A 20,356-nucleotide genomic window follows, 5' to 3' on the forward strand; every position below is an offset into this window, starting at 1 on the left:
TTTACAGTGGAGGTGGGGAGCTGTTGACCTCGACTGGGGACATTATCGGGCGGTGGAAGGAATACTTCGAGGATCTCCTCAATCCCACTGACATGTCTTCCATACAGGAAGCAGAGGCTGGGGACTCAGAGGTTGACTCATTCATCACCCAAGCTGAAGTCACTGAGGTAGTTGGGAAGCTCCTCGGTGGTAAAGCACCGGGGGTGGATGAGATCCGCCCTGAGTACCTCAAGTCTCTGGATGTTGTAGGGCTGTCTTGGTTGACACGTCTTTGCAACATTGCATGGCAGTCGGGGCCAGTGTCTCTGGACTGGCAGACCAGGGTGGTGGTCCCCCTATTTAAAAAGGGGGACCGGAGGGTGTGTTCCAATTATCGGGGGATCACACTCCTCAGTCTCCCTGGGAAAGCCTAGTCCAGGGTACTGGAGCGGAGAATTTGGCCGATAGTCGAACCTCGGATCCAGGAGGATCAATGCGGTTTTTGTCCGGGCCGCGGAACACTATACCAGCTCCATACCCTCCGCAGGGTCCTCGAGGGTTCATGGGAGTTTGCCCAACCAGTCCACATATGTTTTGTGGACTTGGAGAAAGCATTCGACCGCGTCCCTCATGGCATTCTGTGGGAGGTGCTCCAGGAGTACGGGGTCAGGGGCCCTCTATTAAGGGCCGTACGGTCCCTGTACGAGCGGAGCAGGAGCTTGGTTTGCATTGCCGGCAGTAAGTCAGACCTGTTCCCGGTACATGTTGGATTCCGGTAGGGCAGCCCTTTGTCACCGGTTCTGTTCATTATTTTTATGGACAGAATTTCTAGGCGCAGCCACGGGCCGGAGGGGATCTGGTTCGGGAGCCACAGGATTTCATCTCTGCTTTTCGCAGATGATGTGGTCTTGTTGGCTCCTTCGAGCCAGGACCTCCAGCATGTCCTGGGGCGGTTTGCAGCCGAGTGTGAAGCGGCTGGGATGAGAATCAGCACCGCCAAATCCGAGGCCATGGTTCTCGACTGGAAAAAGGTGGCTTGTCCCCTCCGGGTTGCGGGAGAGCTACTACCTCAGGTGGAGGAGTTTAAGTATTTTGGGGTCTTATTCACGAGTGAGGGAAGGATGGAGCGTGAGATTGAAAGGTGGATCGGTGTGGCGGCCGCAGTAATGCGGTCATTGTACCGGTCTGTCGTGGTGAAGAGAGAGCTGAGTTGAAAGGCGAAGCTCTCGATTTACCAGTCAATCTACGTTCCTACCCTCACCTATGGTCATGAACTTTGGGTCATGACCGAAAGAATAAGATCCCGGATACAAATGGCTGAAATGAGTTTCCTCCGCAGGGTGGCAGGGTGCTCCCTTGGAGATAGGGTGAGGAGCTCTGTCACCCGGGAGGAGCTTGGAGTAGAGCCGCTGCTCCTCCACATCGAGAGGAGCCAGTTGAGGTGGCTCGGGCATCTGTTTCTAATGCCCCCGGGACGCCTTCCTCGGGAGGTGTTCCTGGCATGTCCCACTGGGAGGAGACCCCGAGGAAGACCCAGGACACGCTGGAGTGACTATGTCACCCAGCTGGCCTGGGAACACCTTGGGATCCTCCCAGAAGAGCTGGAGGAAGTGTCCGGGGTGAGGGAAGTCTGGGTGTCCCTGCTCAGACAGCTGCCCCCGCGACCCGGCCCTGGATAAGCGGAAAAAGATGGATGGATGGATGGATGGAATCTAATAATAGTGTCCAATAATACATTCCATTAATACAGTCCATTAATAGGTGTTCAAAGAGGGTGGTGTCCAGGGTGAATTGGTGGCTGTGTATCAATACATGCCAGATGACACAGATCCTTTAGTGTCACTCAAGGTACTCTGGTGGTTTCTTGTTGAACCAGCTGTCTGTAACATTGACTGGAACAGCACTGGTGGAGGCTCTACAGTAGGTTCAGGAGCATTATCCTGGGATATAGAGTCACTCTGCCTCTGATTGCTTGACTTGGTTGGTTGGTTGCATTCGCTATGCCCCACTCAAACTGTAAACACTGGTTATGTTTTTCACTCAGGTTTGAGCTGTAGTAACACCCGTGCATGGTGCCTGTTGTCTGGCTGTTCCCCATGTCACAGCCCCCTTGCCTTGCTGCTAGTCCTGCGCTGTATGACCAGAGAGAGAGGCAGATTGCTATCGGCTGCTATATTAGTATGAAATGGCAGTTTTTCATTGCCAAAAACAATTCCTGGCTAGAAGAAAAGCAGTAGAACCTCAAGTGTATCCTCCTCATCTGCTCTGTCTTGGGCTAAATGAGTGATGACAAAGTGATTAGGAGAGCATAATCTTCTGCATGCAATATTGGTGCTATACCCACTGCTGCCTGCTTGGCTTCTTCATTAACCAGATTGTTACCTGTGGCTCTTACGTTGTAGTTTTTCTGGTAAGCAGGGCATTTGATGATGGCTACATTAGTGGGGAGATGCATTACCTCAAATTATTGAGAATAAATCTCTTCATGATGGTGATACAATCATAGGGTTTTCCCTCCAACACCAATACCAGAGCTTTTCCTTCTGGCTCATGTCAAAAAAGAAAAAAAGGGAAAAAAACATGGGCTCATAAATGATGCATGTAATTACTGAAGCCAGAGATGATGAGTGATTCTGATATTATAAATTGTATTGCAAAAGGAAGCTAAGAAATCATTAGCATTAAAGGGTGCACAGCTCATCGACTGTGGTTTTTGAGTAAGTTTAGCCACGGTGTTGAAGAGAGATCTAGGATTGTGTTTATTATTCTTTATTAGGCCGGAGAAATATGCTGTTCTAACAGTATTTAGAGCACGCTTATAATTTAGTACACTATCACGGCAATCAAGATAGAAAACATGCAGTTTAGATTTACACCATGCTTGTTCCAGTTTCCTCCAGGCCTGCTTGAGATCGCGGGTTTCATTAGTAAACCAGGGAGTAGATTTTCTCGACTGTTTCCACCTTACCCAACATATTGACTTCCCCACCCATACCAAAGGCCATATCCTCAACTTAGTCCGCTCCGCCCCCCTACCCACATCTCCTCCTACCGTGATGCTCTCCAAGCTGCTAAATCCATCCACTTCTCCACCTGTAGTGGGAGACTACCCTCCTTATCTGTCCAATTATTCCACTATCAGACCCTGTGACTCCGCTCAAAAGTTAAAGTCCAAATCTGAGGAGAAACGGCTCTGGGCCTGGAGGTCTGTACAATACAACCAGGTGAAAGCCTGTTCCCTGCACAAGGCTGTTACTATTTGATGAGGATGGTTTTAAAACCAGAGCCCCAAATAAAGTAAATTTAATATCCTGTTTGGAGCTTAGACTGAAAATAGATTTGTAAATTACAGCAACACCTCCCCCCTGTTTAGAGGCCCGAGCAACATGGCGTGGTTATAGTTGGGAGGAGAGGATTCATTTAATGGCAGAAAAGTATTAGGTTTCATCCCTGTTTCACATAAACCAATCATGTCCAGTTTATGCTCAGTGATCAAATCATTAATCAGTAAGGCTTTGGTTAACAGTGATCTAATATTTATGAAGCCAAATTTGAGTTGGGTTTTAAGATCATTGGGGTAGTTTCCAATAACCAGTCGTTTGGTGGAGCATATGGTAGATAATTTAGGAATTGGGGTATTATAGTAGGTTTTGGTTGCCTATGCAAGTAGGGATGCCGGGATACCTAAGTTTTTTATCACGTAAGACTGTGTAAGGTGCTTGCTGAGACATTTCCCCCACTGTCAGTGGTGGAGATCAAGATTAGATTATTATGGCTTACACTTTTAGAGGATGATTCAATGAAAAAGTGGCAAGGGAAAGTGATAATGCAATCTTAATGTTATGAACTAAGCTATGAGTCTGGTGCTCTGCACTATGGCCCTGACTAACCATGTTAACTAGGCTAGTGGACTCCATACCAGCACTAACAGTAACACGAGCAGGCTCTCTAGTCACCTGCAACCTGCTGAGTGCTACATCCCTAGTGTCAAACCTGCTTCAAACACTTGTCTATATTGCTAGACAAAACAGCAGCGCGGACTCCAGTAGGATGAAGGCCGTCTGCTCTCAGCTGGTGGGGGCGACCCCAGAGAGAGGGCCAGTCACCCACGTACCTATATCCCTGCTCCCTACAGTGACACGCCATCCGGCGAATCATAGCTGTAAGCCTGCTGTACGTCTCATCATTACCCCGCTGGGGAAAGGGACCAGAGACAGTTACTTGATGCCGACACATCTTTCTTGCAACCTTAAAATTCCTGGCTAGGCTATCTTTTGTAATCTCAGACTGCTTCTGATGAACATGTTTGGCACCAGCATGAATTACAATGTTGCTGTAGCTTGTGATGCTGTGTGCCTGAGTTCCCTGTTTTTCCCTGCGTGATGCCAGCACCCTGAGATTAGCCTCTATGTCGGAAGCTCTGGCCCCAGGTAAAGAGTAAACAGTTTCTGACAACGCTAACGTAACGTTGCGGGTAATGGAGTCCCCTATCACCAGCGTGTGGAGTTTAGCCTCGTCGGCCAGGGCTGGGGAGGCACGTGAGCCTGGTTAGCAGTCGGGAGGGGTGACTGCTGACCAGCCCACACAACTGGTGACCTGCTCCTGTGCACTCTTCCATGCCATGACTGAGCAGGAACAAACTCCCTAGCAGCTGCTGACAAGACTGAGCTAGTGCTAAGGCTGGAGTTAACTATCTGCAGTGCTCGTGTTTCTTGCTGAAAGAAGCTGTTATAGCTCACGGACACATCACTCTAATAGAGACACCCACTCAGTAACTGCAGAGCAGTCAGCACAAGCCATTGTAACACTTGTTTATCAAGGCTGTGTTGACTGCGGTGAAAGGCAAAGAAGCAATGAGCTAAGCTAGTTTGAGGAAGCTAACCAAGCAGCAACAGACTACCCAGTAGAAGAAGCTCAATTCAACAAAATACGTACAGGTTATACATTTTAGCGTTAGCTTCGTTACAAAACTAGTGTGACTATGGAGACTAAGAAATCAAAGAAGAATAAACAGCTAAACTAGACAGAGAAGGAGAGATTCACAGTAACAACAGCTTTCGATCTCACAGAGGTCCAGATGTGCATCACAGGAAACGTTGTCGCATTACAGGTAGCATCTTTCTGTAGTGTTGGGACACACAGTCTCCCTCTTGTTTTTTTGTGACATTTTGTGACATTTCTTCATGCAACGCTGGGTTTGCTTCTTGCAACCAGGATTTTGTTGCATTTTTAACTCCACTGGTGGTGACTCTCTCGTGCCCTCTTCTGGCCCCTGTGCTGCATTTTCTTGTATTCCTTGCTGGTGCTTTTGGGTATTCCTGCTGATCAGCTGAATCTGGTGTTCATATTAACACAGTAAGTTTCTTGGTGGTGAGACCTGGTTTACAGTCCCCTCTCAAACTATTGGAACAGCTGTTTTTGCTGTACACCGAAAACATTTTGGTTTGACACCATAAGATAAATATGGACAATGAGTATGTCAGCATCCATGTCCAGGTTCTTTACATTTAGATCTGTTAAAAAAACTTTGAAGCTAGCATCTGTTTTTGAACCCATCCATTTTTCAAGTGAGCAGAAATATTGGAACATGTGACTAACAGGTGCTTTTTTGGTGCTCCTGTGTGTGCTGTTACATTGATTATTCAAACAATAAATAGCACTTAGTGTTTGCTCTCAGTTTCAGCTTCAGGTTTTGCCTTTGCAGACTGCATAAATAGATCAAAATGTGTAACCAACATGAAGACCAGAGGGCTGGTCAAAAAAATGCAAGTAAAGAGTAAAGGCTCATGGACATCAGCAAAAAATTGCATATTGACCCCATTCCCGCTACCTGCAGGTAAAGCCTGTTGGTAATTCTTATCTGAAGCATCATTGTACGTCACTGATGCCAAGAATGCGTCTGAAGCAGTTGTAACAGAGATGAAAACAGCAATACACCCCCTGGGAAAAAAGCATCAATTTTTAGGGAAAATGTCTCATTTCACTATAATGATTTCAGTCATTCAGTCCAATAACGTTTGGAAAGTCTAGAAAAGCTGCATGATTAAATTATTTTATCCCCGTTCAAGTAAGTGATCCAGGTATTTCCAGAGCCGGGAAGTTTTTTGGTTTCAAAACACCACTGAGCAAAGGAAGGACTATGTCTTCTGTGTCCAGACATAAAACACCTGGTGGAATTTAGCATTTTTCAATTCCGTTTAGATCAAAGCCGAGCCAAGGTGATAAAATCCTGTGTCTACTGCAAGGTCAGTTGACTAAATGCAGAGTGTACACATTCCCATTACACACAAAAGCCAGATCTTAGGGGGTTAAAATGGGATTTTTGACCAGTGGAAAAAGGTAAGACTAAATGCCAGATTATTTGACCCAAAACAACATCACATCCAACAGTCCAAATTGTTATAACCACAATCACTTTCACTGCAATGTGGAACATGAATCACATAGATTATAACACATGTGCACACGCATATGTTTGAAGCAGACTTTGTTGTGCCCATGTTGTTTGTTGCACTTCAGTGTGACAGTTGTCTGTATTTGGTTAAATCTAGCAATAATCATCCTTTTGGTTAAATTCAGCAATAATTTAAATAATGTTTATCTAGATTTTTTTATAGAAGAGATAAACTGATACCTTTAACCTGGGCAGTGTCCTAACACTGCACTCAGTGACACATTCAGAATTTGCAGATAAAAAATTATCTCCTATTTTTGATTTAAGTGGCCACCAGTAGTCTGGAGTGCAGGCAGGTCCACTTTGGTGTGAGGCTCCAATCTTTGTCTTGGTAAAATGGCTCACCAATTAATGTTAGGTCACAAGGGACCAGGGAATGGGCCAAAGGAACTTGGATCTTGGTCGAACACAAAACACTGCCTCCTCAGAGTCTCCTTGAGTCAGACAAAATGCTCAAAGAAAATCACCAGAGATGTGCGGTCTGTTGCAATAGAGTTTATTGTGTTATACAGCAACACCAAAAAACCAGAGCAGGTCCCAGGACTATAGTGACTCAGACCTCTCAAGGCTCCTGTTTTAATTCTTATGGATATCTCAGAGTCTCTCTTTTCTGAAAAAAAAAAAAAAAAAAAAAAACATTCTCACTGTGACTTTATGAATTTCTATTAATATAATTTGTAGCCCAAGAGTCTACAACTTTATAGTCAGGTCAATAGAAAGAAGATAGAGCACCTTGCATGGTCGCCTCTGCCACCACTCTATAAATGTGTGTATGAATGGATGAATACTGACTTGTGTTGTAAAGCACTCTGAGTGGTTGCTATGCCTATAAAAGTGCTCTATAAATACAGTCCATTTACCATTTAATGCTTTTGTCCCCCAGGACCGCCAGGATGCATGAAAAATTGTATTGTATCAACACTGATTTTCATTTGTTTATATCAGTTGATTGGTTGCATCCTTCTCAGTTGGTTGAGAACATTCAGTGAGTCATGAACTAGTTCTTTGTTCCTGATTTGCATGTTGATTAAGTTTTAGGATATTTGTTTTGTTTATCCTTAATGTTTTGGGGTTTAAAGGTTGAAGGTCACAGAGGGCACAGAACTCCATGTGGACATGGTCACCCAGCTGAAGGCAGCTGTTTAGCTGCTGCAGCACCCCAGCGGGTGAGGACCAGCACAACACCTGAGAATTACATCATCATAGTGTGAAATTTCTTGTCAGAGTATTTTGATACCAGGGCCAATATGGTCCATGAATCAGCTGTTCATTCAGTTAGATATGGCAGAGAACATTTTATAAATAAGGAAACAAAAACAAAATAAGTCAAGTGTACATTGTTATTTATATTTATTTGTTGGTCCTATACCAATACCATAACCTAAGCAATTGGCCTATGCCATGTTGAGTATTTTTGCCTGTGCACTGGTGTGTCTACATTGCTGGCAGGGGTGAGCGGATTTAAACACATTGACTCCTTCACCTGACAGCTGTTTGTCTGAGCTAGAGAGCGGGCAGGCTATGTCAGCAGGATGTACCTCCTCTCCATATAAACCCGGCTTGAAAGACCTGGTTTTCGGCAAGCTGGCACTTTATGCGCCTGCTCCGTCACTTCTTCTCCATTTTTGGTGAATTGAGTTGAGTTGTTTACAATGGATCTGTTTGGACGCAAATATTCTTGAAACGATGCCAAGGGAACAAAAAGACCATTGTACCATGGTACGTGTGGACATGGCCTTAGATAAGGACTGCTTAATGTGGTAGCAAGGAGACTTGCCTAGCTTCTCCTTGCCTATGCCTGAACATCTAGCCTGACTTGGCACCTGACCTGAATAACCCCTGAGTCATGTATGGCCACCAGCCATGCCTCAGGTCCATCCAAACTCTTGTAAACTGATTTTTTGTTCATTTTGATTCTAACTGTCTCTTATTTTCAATTTCTTTTTAACTTCAATATTTTCATTTCAGTCATGGCTAAACATTCTGCATTCTTTAATTGTAATCACAACAGAATTGTTACATGTTTTTTCATTATAATCATGACAGAATCATTACATGTTCAACACAATATAATAGGCAGAGCTTCAATATAATTCTAAATCACAATTAGGATGTATGGTGTCCTTTTATAATTTTTATTTATTTATTTATTTATTTATTTATTTATTTATTTATTTATTTATTTATTTATCTATTTATCTAGTGCATGGCAGAAGTGTACGGAGCTTAACTGTCTCTGACAGGTCACAATCCCTATTATATTTCAGGGAGGGCCACACCGTAAGCACGTCAGTTGATTCAACACAGAAGTAGAAATCAAGTGTGACCGAAGCATTACATTTCCGGGTTCTCCTCCAATGCTTAGGGGTGGTGCTGATAATTTGATTGTGACCTAATGTTTTTCCAGTCTGGAGGACAAATTAAACCCTCAGGGTCAGTTTTGGTATTGTACTAGCACCAAGCCATGCGAGACTTCTCCCCAGTGACTGACTTAAGTCTTACATCTCTAGATCAATAATAATAATAATAATAATAATAATAATAATAATAATAATAATAATAATATAGTGCCTTTCAAGTCACTCAAGGTCACCTTACATAGAATAAAAGCATAAAATAACAACATCAAACATTATTAAAACCAAACATTGACCTAAAAAAGTGTAGTGCACAGTGACCAGTCAGAGTGAGTATGCCAGTTTGAACAGGTGGGTTTTGAGTATAGATTTGAATGTTGCGATGGAGTCTGACTCTCCTATGTGTGGGGGGAGGGAGTTCCATAGTCTGGGTGCTGAGCAGTTGAAAGCTCGGGCACCCATGGTACTGAGACGTGATGTGGGGATGGTTAGCAGTCCAGCAGAGATTGAGCGGAGGGTGCAAGAGGGGCTTTATTCTTGGTTGCAGAGGTAAGTGGGGGTTAGATGGTGGAGAGCTTTGTATGTGAGGAAGTTTTTGTTGTGGATGCAGTATTGTACCAGGAGCCAGTGAAGTTAGATGAGAATAGGGGTGATGAGGTCAGATGATTTGGTGAGGGTGATGATCCGGGCGGCCAAGTTCTGGATGATCTGTTAATGAGTTTAGTGAGGAGTCCAGTGAGGAGCGCATTGCAGTAGTCGATGCGGGAAGATAGATCAAGTGGGAAGAGATCAATATGTTAATTAGTAATATAGTTCTCCTGTGTACCAGAGTCAGGGGCGTCGAACTGGGGGGGAAAAGTGGGACTGATTACCAGGGCCCTAATGGGGAAGGGGGCCCTTGAAAGGCCTGAAATAAAAATCATGTTTTTATTTTATTCTATTTCATTTCATTTCATTTTAATTCATTTTATTTAGATAAGTAATTAAGTAATTAGTGTCATAACAAACTTAAAATTGGCAGAATAAATCATAAATAAACATAGTGGAGGCTGTCTGAGGCCTCTCTCACCCTTCACAATACATAATGGTTCAGTCCACCCCTGCAGCTGCAGGTGCAGGAAGATGCATCTTTAAACAGCTTAACGAGTGGCTGCTGCCCATCAAGGCATGTCTTTCCCCAAGAAAGCAAAATCAGGGAGCCTTAACTGAAATGAAAAGGCAGAGAGAAAGAAAACAAGGAGAGGGAAGACAACTCCTCACAAATTTCTTTCCGAAGAAAGGTGAGCACAGTTCACAGCTAGCACAGTTTGAGAACAGTTAAAGCTGATGTCAGCAGCTGTTAAGATTGAAGGCAGTCAGACAGCCATGAGTCTAGTTTCTCAGTTTGAGCAGCAGCAGGTTCCTCATCATCATCTCATCCCTCATTAAGTGGTGACTGAAAGTTATTCTTATTCATTCTCTTCATTTCACATTGAGGTCGCAGACCTCGTGGTAACAACAGTTCAAATTTGGAGCAATATTTAGCTCCTTTCCCAGTAAGCTAGCATGACATGTTTGGTGTCAGCAGATTAATTTCAATGCTTATGGCTTAAAAAAAATCTTAAAAATTGAGGCCCGTGCCAGCCATCAGAAAACAATAATGTTACTACCAGATGATCCACCATCATTTTCAGAGGGTCAAATGTAGCCCAAGAAAGCCAAGAACTGGTGTGGAGAATAATTCCAACTTTAAGATCATGGTGATCAGTGAGACAGAGTTTAATTATAAATATAGGCGCAAGCGGCAATCTGCGGGTTCTAACCTCTTTCCCCCCACCGTGACCCTCATCCCCCGCAGTGGTTGACATCGGCCGCCATTGTCCTCAAAGATCTGTGCAAAACATGATAACCCTAACCCTAACCCATGATAAGCCCCAGATTTCTCCAAATTGTTTTTTCAGCTACATGCTAATGGTATTCATAGCACCCCCTATAGGTTGAGTTCAACATGCTTTGGTAGGCAGATTCCCAGTCCCGTTGTGAACCTACCCACCAGGTTTTGTGATGATAGGGCAAAGGATGTGGGAGTTATAGCCAATCATTTCTAAGCCCCACCCATTGCAAAAATACATTGGTCCATGGCGACCATGTTTTTTGACCAATCTGGCTCATATATAGTAGAAATTTGTCTTTTCATCCCCTGAAGCTGGTGCAAGACGCATTTTTGTAGAGGACTATCAGGAGGACTTGTATGAAAAATTTCAAGTCAATAGCACTTACTGCTTTGTGGGGAAAGCCTTTCGAAGTTTACACCCTATGTTATAGTGCCCCCATCTAACGGAATGGGATCAAATTTTTGAAGCAGCATTTGGACGTCATTTATACTCAATGTAGTTTCATGTCTCTGGTTCCTTCCAGATCACCATAAATTAACCTTTTAGGCACCGGTTTTATTTTTAAAAATACTAGATTTTGAAATCTAAATTTCAATAGGCTCTGGCTTGAAAGTGTTTTAAGATAGAGACAAAGGGTAAATGAGACACATATTGAGAATGACCTTAAGTTTATCTAGGGAGTGAATTTTCCCATCTAATTTGCATATTATGACATCATATGGCGGCTATTTTGAAAGAGAGGTGAACTTGTTTCATCAGATTCATCCCCTCCATCATTTGTTATGTTGTCCACACATCAAGTGAATAGGGAAAATGTAAATTGTAAGTCAACAGTCGTAAACTAGAACTATTACTACACCACAAAACTCATGTAAACAGTACGCTTTTTTTTTTCTTTTTTTACCCACCACCCCCACTGGAGGACGCTTTTTCTTTTCTGTTTTTCTTCCCTTTTTCTTGTTTTATCTTCTCTATTATTATTATTATTATTATTATTATTATTATTATTATTATTATTATTGTCATTGTTATTATAACAAGAGGCGTCTTTTAGCTGCAGAGGCCTTATCTGATCCCATCTATCCAGATAAAAGTTTGTAGTATTTGTGGAGTGTGAAGCCTCCCATTGCAAGGCACAGAGACAATAAGAACAATATTGAGACCCCTCCTAAACTAGAACTATTACTACACCACAAAACGTATGTAAACAGTAGTCCTTCTTTCATGATTTTTTATTTTTGGTAATTTGCCTACAGAGGTAATTTGCCTACAGACTGTTGTTTTCTCTCTTGGAGAAGCCCTCAAGTAAGTAAGCGATAATGTCCTACACAAAGGCCTCCAGTGGCTTGTGTGGACCAGCAGTCATGCTGCAGTAATTGATATGGGCATTGACCATGCTTATGCATAGAATGGCATTCACTATTTGATTATACCATTTCTTTGACAGATGTGGAAAGAGGCAGGTTTCTATCCTCTGATCAGCAGTTTCTACTCCACCCATGAATGAATTATACCTATCCACACACACAGGTCTGTTTATATCCCTAAACCCACTGTCCATACATTTGGACCTGATCCGTTTCCGGACACACAAGTTCCCATGAAGAGTGAACAACTAATGGAAATGCTTTACGTCATGCCACACACACGCCAACATTTTGCCATGCCTCATGAACACTGGGTCATCCCCTCTGGCCTATGGCAACTCGGTCTTTTGCAGGGCCTTTGGCATGCCTCACCTTTGGCTACTGACTGTCCCACATACACCAGTTTCATCATTTGCCAACTCATTTGCTACTGCTGGTGACGTATAGTAGCTATCCATGTACAACAATTTCTTGTGACTTGTTTGACCATAGCCACGAGTCGACTTGACTTGACTTGCTTGATTTTGATCACAGTAACATGGGACTTGCTATGTGACTTACTCCCACGTCTGCTATTCAGACCACCCCTGCTGCCCCTACGACACCCATCAGCCCTTCTACAAACACTTCGCCCACATCTCCCCCTGCTCTCCTCTCTAGTGTTGGGAGAAGCGTGTGCTTGGTGCTTCATGAAAACTGCTGCGTCGCATAGCTACACCGCTGCCATGCCTAGCGGCTACGTGACCGTCATGGTAGAAAGAGTGAACACTAATGCCATTCCCAGCGCTATTTTCACCACCCCCACTACTTCTGCCACATCTATTTGCTACCCTACTGATACTATGAGTTCGTCTATCATTTCCACTCCCACCTATGTTGGGCAAAGGGTCTTGTGCTTGTGCATTTTCCTTGCTCTGCACGGCACCACCCTTGCTATGCAAAAACTCACCACAACTAGCAAGCTCACTAATCGGCTGACCGTCATCTCCCAAAGTTAGATTTTCCCCTTCAGAATCAGAATCAGAGAATAGGAGCTCAATCACTTCCCTACGTGTCAACTTTTTGCTTGCCATTGTTGTTTATTTTGTCTCAATAACTTCTAAATCCAGCAATACCGCTTCAGCAGGATAGATTCGTGGAACACAGTCTCCGTTTTCTGACCCAAGAGTTTGCACTGCATTTTGCATTGAAGCATGATGTATTTCTGCGCTAAGGTCTAAGTACGGGATGTCTGCCAACTAGTGGTGGGGAGTATGAACGACATGTGACAGTCTATTCGGAGACTGTTCAGACTTGTTCAGTACTGCGGGGAGTCACACATTTGCGACTCTGGCGCTTAAAGGGTTAATAAAACGCAAACAATGATGGTTAATTATGAATAGGCCACGCCCACTTTCACCTATCAGCATGGCACTCAAGATATTAGTTAATATTAGCCTCTAGAGCATGCATACCAAATTTGGTGAAATTCCGTCTGATGGTCTTTGAGATACGCATGTGTAGCATTTAAAGTTCCACCTATAGGTTGAGCTAAACATGCTTTGACAGGCAGATTCCCAGTTACAGTTGTCTCAGTACCAAGTTTTGTGATGATTGGGCAAAGGGTGTCGGAATTATGGCCAATCATTTCAAAGCCCCGCCCATTACAAAAATACATTTGTCCGTGGCGGCCATGTTTTTTGACCAACTCATTTATAGTAGAAATGTGTCTCGTCCCCCAAAGCCGTATACCAAATTTTGTGTTGTTAGAGTCAATCCTTAAAAAGTTCTATTCATTTTACTGTTTTTCACATTATGCTAATTATCAAAAAAATCTGAGTAAGCGGAGCTTTATGGTCCAAAAGGCTTTTTTGCAGAGCACATGGAGTTGGACTTGTGTGTCAAATTTCAAGTCAATCAGACTTACGGTGTGAGTGGCATGGCCTTCCCAAAAACGCATTTCCAAGCCTTAGTTACAGCGCCACCATGTGGCTGACTGGGCTCATATTTTATTAAAAGTTGATGCACATCATTTCAAATCATTGGTCCAAGTTTCAAATTTCTGGCCCATTCCAGCTAACCCCTTCGAGATTAGAACCCTAGTATATCGGCACAATTTTAGAAGGGTTCTTCCCCGTCGGGGTTAGAACCCTAATAAACATGTTGGTCGAACAGATACATCAAGTGCATCAGCAGCAGCTGTCTGTCATCCCCCTATAAAATAAAAACAGCCTATAATCCATATTTATTCCAGAATTATTTGAATGCATTAAAAACAGTTTTGAAATAAAAAGAACATATGCATGTGTGTGTGTGTGTATAATATGGCAGTTTACCGCGTTAATTAGATTAATTAATTCCGCTGCAAATTAACGCATTATAAAAATTAATGCAATTAATTCTGAGATTCTGAGTGGCAATTCAATGCGCGAGCATTTTAAATTTGGCCCATTGAATGACCCATAGGCTACTTGGCAGTGGCACGTCACAGTAGCACTAGCACTAGAGGAACTTGTCCGGACGTGTTCGTCACTTCCCACCTGCGACGCTAGTCAAAGCAGGGTGACCACAGACATGAGCCGTTTTTAGACAGAGCACCAAGCCGCCAATTTGCCAGTCCTTTTGACGGCTCGGTCCGCGGTTTTAGACAGAGGCCGGCAAATTGGGGGTCTGTTTTGGTCCGCCGATTTTCCTCCTCGAAGGGTACACTTATTTCCGCCTTGCCTGCTATCTAAAAACGAGGCAGAAATGTGCTGGCCTCTGAGTGAGGTGGACGGAGGTGTCAATGACCTGCACTGTTGGGTGACCCACAACCGAGGAGTTTTAAAACCAAGAAACAGCTGATCACAGCAGTCAGTCCATCACTTCATCCGCGTACATTAAGATGAACAACTGGACAGCCGCAGGGATCCAGGAGACACAGCGTCTCCTCGGTCTCTGTAGCTGTTTGGTTGTGTTAGCTTGTTGTTGTGTCGGCAAGCTAAGGACTTTCAAATTAAAAGCCCCCTGCTAAGAACCCAGTTCTAAATGGGGTGCAATGTAAAGCTATTATTTTGAAGACAAATTCTAGGTCACTGTTCACAGCCTTATACTTCTACTACTCATTTTGAATTGCCGTATTTGGTCAGCTTTGGTATTCATGTTGAATTGCTGTATTGAGTCAGCTTTAGTGCTCATTTTGAATTGAGAGTCTGCTTAGTCTGCCTATTTGAGATTCAGCCTTATGTTATTTCTGAATTTCATTTATTTAAGTGTATTTGTATTACATTTTTGAATAATGCACCTGGCCTAATTGGTTTGCTGGAATGTGCTTGACTATTTTCTTTTAAATTGCATTTATGAAACGCACTTCACCAAAAAAGTAGTAGTAGTTAAAATTTAGCTATCACTAAAATAGAATGTTTGGTCAGTACTTTGGGAGCAGTAGGAACAGAGGAGAAATATTTCTGGTGCATGCAAACTGTGTGACAAACCAACTCTCAATACAATCACAGAAATGTTTATATTACATTGTAACCATATAGCCTCATGTATTTTTTCACCCCAAATCCAATGCCACCACCTGTGAGTCTACAGTTGTGGAGATAAATTAGACCTGCATGTGGGACTACAGAGGAGACAGTGAGCAGAAACCAAGTACATGTCATGTTGTTCTTTTCAGAAATATGGGAATGATAGTCAAAAAATATAATTAAAATGCATAGCTTTATATAAAACAGCATCCTTTTTTTGCCTGCCTATACAAGGGCCCAATTAGATTTCTTTTCATGGGGCCCAAAATCCCTGGTGGCACCCCTGACCAGAGTGAAAACACAGCAGGACAATTTGTCTGGAGTTCAGCTGTCCCTGGTTGAGATGGTCACAGTGGGAGAGTCACTCAAGTAAAATTTTGTGTCTACATGTGAGTCTGTGCTTTACCACCATAGCTTTATACAACCCTAATTCCAAATAAGTTTGGATGCTGTATAAAACATAAATTAAACATGATGTGATTATTTGCTAATCCTTTATGATATACCCAATTAAAAGCAGCACAAAGTCATTACATTTAATTTCTGACCTCCTCAACTTAATTGTTTTTGGCAGATAAATTCTGAATTTGAAGCCAGCATCACCTTTCAAACAAGTTGGTAAAGGGGCAACAAAATATTGAGTTGTGGAATGCTCCAAAAGTTTAACAAGTTCACTGGTAACATGATATGATAGTATTGTTGTAAATCGACTTCTCTTTTCTATGTTGGTCCAAAAGATTTCAAAGATCAAAAAAGTCACCAGGACTCTTCAAGGCTGAGTGCAGTAGGGTTTATGTATTTGCTGGAAAAAAAAGAGTGGAATCAGACACAGATAAAATCCATGGAAAAAAAAAAACAAACTGACCCGAGGTTTCAAAGCCCTGAGCATCCTCTTTTAAACTCAGAAAAACTGTGAGTGTCTGTTCGGGCGTCATGGCCCTAACCAATCCCTGTTCTTCTTTATTTCTGACACTGCTATTTCTCTATGGAAAATCCCTGACCAACTTCTGCACCTGCGCAAAGATTGGTGTATGTGCAGAACTGCATGTCGACCAGTTGCTCCTTGCCCAGTTTTGTTTTTGTTTTGTTCTTTTTTTACATTGGGGATTTCCCTGTGCTGCTATCACTGGCTCTTAGAGACTCTGGCCTTCAGGCTTTCAGGCTCTCTGATAACTCAGTCCCAGTCTTGATATATGCCATTATATCTGATCACTCTTGGCACTGCATTTGTAAACATGATGAAAGTGTAACATATTTGGTTGTATGATATATTTCTTAGATTTGTGGTTACGTTTTCACACTTCACATCATCAGACTATAGCAGCTTTAATCAGTAGATGCACTTTTCAATCAGTTGGTACCTAGTAGTTTGTTTCAGCAACTATTTCACACTTATTGCCCTTCATTTCTTACTTTTTATCATTAAAACAGTTATCAGTTACCATCAGTCACTATTTACTAACTGCTACTGACCACTACTTACTATGGTTATTTTACACTACAGTATCATGACTGCATAAAAGAAAAAAACACATGGGCTGAGGAACACCTTGTTAAACTGTGGTTAGTACACGCAGTTTGTTTATGTATTATTATATATAATAATCTAATTATTGCACATTTTCATAATTTTGGATCTACAAAAAAATGCATGTGCAGCTTTTGGCAAAAAAAAAAAAAAAGACCTGAAAATGAAATGTAGGCAGCTATTTTACTACAGTTTAATATCCTGCAGATACACATCTGCGTAACACCAATTGATCAAGAGATGTCTGGACCTGGTTCGATCACTAGGTTAAATGTGTCTATCCAGGGAGGAGTAGGCTTCCTGTAGCAGGTAAATGATTGCTTCAACAACCCTAACATGGGGCTGATATGCAAATTGGTCCTGTGATGGTCACACTAAGGGTCTGATTTGTGCTAGAACCACCATTTCCATGACCTTCATGATGGTCAGTGCCTGTAGTCATCCAGTGCCACAGCATGTCCTTTTTTGGGCAATGGAACAAGGCAGAATGTTTTCCGGAGCACTGGCACGCTCTGAATGCGGAGGCTCAGGTTGAAGAGGTGCTGCAGAACTCCACAGAGTGGGCTGGCACAGGCCTTCAGCACACGAAGGCTGATGCAGTCCAGTCCAGCAGCTTTTCTCTGATTGAGCCTCTCCAGCTATCTCCTCACTTGGCTGGCAGTGATGTTAAGTTCAGACTGGGGGCTGGGGGGTAGTGCAGAGTCGTGACTGCTGCAAGAGTTTGTAGGCAGCAGTAGCCCCATTCACACTGGCATTTTGATGCAGCTTTAGTATGACAATTCCCTACCTCCGTCTCAGTGTGAATCTCTCAGAGGCATTGAGCGGTGAAATTTCACTCCTGTGCTGATACGCCTCTGGAGGTACTATCAGGGTTGTATTATTATTGGAGAACCAAACTAGTGTGAACGGATAAGCCGGCTTCGCATATTGAGGGCGTATTGATCAGACAGTCAGTTAACTACACTGGTCCTCACCCAAATTAATACAGAGAAAAGTCCCCAAAAGGTTTTTCATCTGAAGTGCCACGGTTGCAGCATGGATGACGTCACATGCGACGTCGGCGTTCCCAGATGGCGGAATGTAAACAGTTATGGCAATGACACTGGTAAACTCCCATGGCAGTTAATATGGACACAGTGCGATGGCGATGAGCTCGATGTCCGCGCTGCAGAACAGAGATGTTCCAAGGGGTGAAACCACCCGTTGATGAGCACAGCGTGTCCTCCTCCTTTCTTCTTGCCGCTCGCGATGGTGTCTCATGTGTGAAACACATGATACTAGACTTTCTGTACTCCCTCTGCGCCCTGGTGAGCGCTTCCAGTTAGTACATCTGATTTGCTAGGGACCTTACATTTCCAGTAATGACTGCCGGGATGCAAGATTTAAACTTCCTACACTTTCTTCTCTGTTTAACCCCTGCTCATCAGCCTCGCCATCTCCTTCTTAGCTCCTCTGGTACTGTCGGTCTCTCCCCAGTTAAGAGGGTTTGGGGCCTCAGGGCGATCACCTGGTTGCTACTGTAAACAATGTGGGCTGTAAAGCAGGCATGGCTTCCAGTCACCACTAGAGACCTCAGTACATAAAAAAGTAACCAGAGATATTTAAACCGGTGGAGAAGCATCTCATTGTGTGGACGGTGTTTATCCACAGCTCAGGGTACAAATAATACAGTGGAGATCAAAATGAGAGAACAACCTATAATTTGCGAAATTTTAAAGTCACAGTATATTCTCAAGCATATAAAAACCTTATTGGGGAATTTTCAGAACGGGTCTGATCAAAATTAGAGAACACTTTCAGATACCTCCCAGTTATTGGTGTTAATCTGGCACCTGGTGACAATTTTCCTAATTGTTGGACACACCCTATTTATCTGGCAGCTCTCCTAGTGACTTTGCAAGATGGCAGGCCGCTCTAAGGTGACTGAAACCCTGCGACAGCAGGTTGTCCAGATGAAGGCCAAAGGGATGACCATCTCAGCCATTGCAAGAGAGTTTGGGCATTCCAAGTCTGTGATTTCAAGAATATTGGAACTTTACAAGGACACAGATTCATTTAAGACCCCCAAAAAGGCTGGTCGTTCACGTAAAACAAGTGCATGAGAGGACAGGATTATGCGAAGACTCTCAATGGGGAATTGGTTCAACACTGCAGCTGGAATTGCTCGCCAGTTTAGTGTTGAACAGGGCAAGGATCTGTCTGGGCACAGAGTGTCTCACCGTTTAAGACAATTTGGACTGAAAGCCCACTGAGCAGTGACCAAACCCCTCATCAGAAGAAAAAATAAAAAGACTAGACTTGCCTTTGCTGAGGAGCATGTTGTATGGACAGAGTGCAAATGTTTATGCGAATCTCCTTCGGCAACATGCAATTCCTTCACTGCAATTGTCTCCCAATCAGCCCGCAATTTTCATGCAAGACAATGCCCCCTGTCACACTGCAAAACGGGTTAAGCAGTTCCTTGAAGCTAAGAATATTGAAACAATGAAATAGCCACCCCAGAGTCCAGATCTAAACCCCATAGAGAATCTCTGGAAAATCCTTGGCGACAAAGTAATGGCTAAGAAACCCACTTCAGTTACCGATCTGTGGAAGAGACTGCAAGAAGAATGGACCAGGATCAAACCAGAGCAGTGTGAGAAACTAGTGATGTCCTGTGGGCGCAGATGTGCTGAAGTTATTCAAAGGCCTCTACACGTCCTATTAATGTTTGAATCCTATAGCTCTAAAAAAACATTGTTTAAATCTTCTCTTCTGACACAGTGGTTACTGTCCTCTAATTTTGCTCGCTGTTTTTTTCACAAAATAAAGGTTTTTGTTGAAGTACCTTTGGTTATTTAAAAAAAAAACATGCTAGTACACCAGCGGTATAGCCACAGCTGATATTCTATCAAATTCTGAACAATGAAAATAAAGATATTCCAGAATAAATCAAGTATTTATTAATTGTTCTCTAATTTTGATCTCCACTGTACATTTAAAAAAAATCAAGCTAAAAACACAGTGAAATCTCAATAAAAACTACGAAGTACTGGGAGCTGCTACGATGGTTACAACTTATCCTGTGCCCTCTTGTTATTTATTTCTCCCCTTTCTTCATCTTATCCTCTCCTTTCCTCATTCTCTCTCTTTCAACAAAGACAAAGGAAAATCATGTTTTTATTGATAGTTATCATAAACAAACTCCATTTAAAGGGAGTAGAAGCCTGTAGTAGCAGCACTGCCTATGTGGACACATGTCTTAGCTGCAGTAGTTCAGTAACACAGCTGCACACATGTATTTGTACAGAATGCACAGTCCACTTT

General features: G+C 43.0%; 1 protein-coding gene across 13 annotated transcripts in view; it reads left to right on the forward strand.

The window, feature by feature from the left end:
• lrch1 (leucine-rich repeats and calponin homology (CH) domain containing 1) overlaps positions 1-20,356 on the forward strand; it is a 251,315-nt gene that overhangs the window by 158,592 nt on the left and 72,367 nt on the right. The gene's annotated exons all lie outside the window — the stretch shown is intronic.

The sequence above is a fragment of the Acanthopagrus latus genome, chromosome 9 (genome assembly GCF_904848185.1).
Source record: "Acanthopagrus latus isolate v.2019 chromosome 9, fAcaLat1.1, whole genome shotgun sequence".
In the NCBI taxonomy this organism is placed as follows: domain Eukaryota; kingdom Metazoa; phylum Chordata; class Actinopteri; order Spariformes; family Sparidae; genus Acanthopagrus; species Acanthopagrus latus.